The 3,071-nt window shown below is 38.7% G+C and overlaps 1 pseudogene; it reads left to right on the top strand.

Moving 5' to 3' along the window:
• The first annotated feature begins 1,309 nt into the window (after positions 1-1,309).
• On the top strand, positions 1,310-2,782 carry LOC111820967 (zinc finger protein 77-like; annotated as a pseudogene).
• The last annotated feature ends 289 nt before the right edge of the window (positions 2,783-3,071 follow it).

Below are 3,071 nucleotides of genomic sequence, written 5' to 3'. Positions count from 1 at the left end.
TGATTCCCCAGTGGGACCTGGGAACAGAAGAGGGAAGACTCGTCTAGGGCATCTGTGCTTGTAAGCACAAGGAAGGCAAGAATCTTTGGGAGGAAGAGGATTTTTAATAACGGGATTATATTTGGAAATATAAATTAGAAAAATAAGTTAGTCTTTGAGAAGGATGAAGTTAAATTTGGGGATAAGTATTTCCAATGATGTCGAAAGTACTTTGTAGTGTATTTGTCTTCCTTTTTTCACTTTTCATCCATCCTCATGCTTTCTTTCTTCTCAGGGCAAGACTTTCCTATTTCATACTCTTAAAGGTAGCATTTGGGCATGTGCATTTTGCTCAATTCCTACCAACTTTGCTTTTCCAATAATATCCTGTTTGTATCAACACAGTCTCCATTTTTTTGTAACTATTTCTTTGTAGATCGAGTCCTTGGGTAGCACAAACGGTTAACATGCTTGACTGCTAACTAAAAGATTGGAGGTTTGTGTCTATCCAGGGATGCCTCGGAAGAATGTCCTGGTGATCTACTTACAAAAAATCAGCCATTAAAAAACCCTGTGGATCACAGTTCTACTGTGGCAACTGGTTTCTTAGTGGATAGGCTGCCATTTTGACCCATTTTCCTATTTTTGTCAAACTCCTCAGTCTTTCTTTGCTCACACGTCCGTCATTCCTTATAAAATTTGTTTACCATCTGCATCAGTATATGAAAAGAAATCCATAAATGGTCTTTTTGATTTCCTTTTTCCACATGAAATTATCTTGTGTTATCAATTTTTTACAGATTGGTGTATTCAAATTAAAACTCCTGGATCAGATCTTCAGCAGGATATTTTGGGGAATGAAATGTCCAATAATGAAAATTTAAAAAGTTTGATAAGAAATGATTCTTTGTTCAATTTGGAAGAAAAAGGGAAATTTCATAACATTGAAGTACAGCCCCAAATCCAGAAGGAACATTTGAGGTGTCATTTACACAAGAAGGAATATCCCAGCAGAGTGTTAGAGTATCTTGAAATTAAAGAAAAAGTATAAACGTAGCTAAACAATTGTGTATTCCGAATTTTTACAAGACAATATTTTCATAAATATGATGTAGATATTGAGGATCTGAAACATACTGGAAACAATGGTCAGGGAACCCCATAGTAAGAAACAATATGAAAGTAATGGCTTTATTCAAGCCCTCAACCAAGTATTCAGGTTGTTCCACTTTGAAACAATGCAGACAGTGCAGAAAACATCTGTCTTCACTGAGAATGGGAAGCATGTAGTCAGTCATGCTAATCATTCACTTGCCTCTCATCTTTAGGGAATGCGTGAGCAGTCACAAAGGACAGAAAATCCCTGAATGTGAAATGTGAGAAAACCTTTATGCCTTTCAAATATGTTTATAAGACATCACAGCGGCGAGAAACCTTATGATTGTAAGGAATGTGGGAAATCGTTTAGTTGTTACTCCTCCCTTCATGGACATGAGAAAGAGAAAACACACAGTGAATAGAAAACTTATGAATGTAAGCAATGTGGCAAAGTCTTCGTTTGTTCCAAACACTTTCACAAACGTGAAAATGTGCAGTGGAGGGAAACCCTGTGAATGTAACCAATGTGGGAAAGGCTTCATGGTTGTCTCATACCTTGAGAGCCATGTAAGAACACACACTGGTGAGAAACTCTTTGAATGTAAACAATGTGGGAAAACTTTTAATTGGCCGAACTCCTTCCAGGCACGTATGAGAATGCACTCTGATGAGAAACCCTATGAATGTAAGCAATGTGGCAAAACCTTTAGGTATTCCTCCTCCCTTAAAACTACATTTAAGACAGTACACTGGAGAGAAACTCTATTAATATAAGGAATGTGGGAAAGCCTTCGGTTATCCCACATATTTCTGAGAACATGTGAGAATGCACAAGGGAGAGAAACCCTATAAATTTAAGTATTGTTGGAGAGCCTTCACTTTTTACTCATCCCTTTAAGAATATGTGAGAATGCACACTGGAGAGAAACCTTATAAATGTAAACAGTGTGCAAAAGCCTTCACTTGTTACTCTCCCCTTCATGGACATGAAAAAACACACAGTGAACAGAAACTTTATGAATGTAAGCAGGATGGAAAACATTTCAGATGTCTCAAATTCTTTCAACAACATGTCAACATGCACAGTGGAGACAAAACCTATGAATGTAAGTAATGTGGGAAAGTCTACAGTATGCCTGTAAACCTACAACAATGTATGAAAATGCACAGTGACGACTCTAAGAATGTAAACCATGTGGGAAAACCTTCAGATGGCCTACCTCCTTATGATTACAGATGAGAACGCACTCTAGTGAGAAACCCTGACTATAAGCAGTGTGAGAAAACCTACAAGTGTCTCATATCCCTTCAAGAACATCTGAGAAAACACACTGGAGAGAAACCCTATGAATGTAACCAATGTGGGAAAGCCTATAATTGTTTCAAATACTTTGACATGCATATGAAAATACACAGTGGAGAGACACAGTGTGTATGTAAGGTGGTAGGAAGGTCTTCAGTTCTCCCTCATGTCTTCTAAGACATTTGAATACACACTCTGGCAAGAAACCTTGTGAATGTAAGGAGTGTGAGAAAGCCTACAGGTGTCTTGTATCCCCTCAGGGACATCTGAGAAAACACACTGGGGAGAAACCTTAAGAATATAAGGCATGTTGGAAAGCTTTCTGTAAAATGAGACTAGTAGTAGTGTCAGTACCTGTCTAACTTCATGGGGGATAATGAGAGTCACCATCACTACAAAGATGATTCCCATGAGGTAGAGGTCAGACATAATATCCATTCTCCAACCTTTTAACCAATTCTGACAACAGCCATCCCTGCCACAGCACTCTCTACTCCTCTGATGGTTCGATCGTGGCAATGGCCACACAGAATTCATAGATCATACTTACAGTTAAGTGGTTTATTAAGGAAAAGGGAAAAACTCAGGATCAGGATCAATGCGCTACAACTCAGGATTAGGAATAGGAAGCATGCCGACAAAGTCTGCCTTCTCAGCTCCTCTCAATTGTGCAGGCTTCCTCTCAGGCCCC

The sequence above is a fragment of the Trichechus manatus genome, unplaced genomic scaffold, assembly GCF_000243295.1.
Source record: "Trichechus manatus latirostris isolate Lorelei unplaced genomic scaffold, TriManLat1.0 scaffold00057, whole genome shotgun sequence".
NCBI classification, from domain to species: Eukaryota; Metazoa; Chordata; class Mammalia; order Sirenia; family Trichechidae; genus Trichechus; species Trichechus manatus.
Note: the sequence above shows the minus strand (reverse complement) of the source record. Positions and strands in the feature narration are given on the sequence as shown.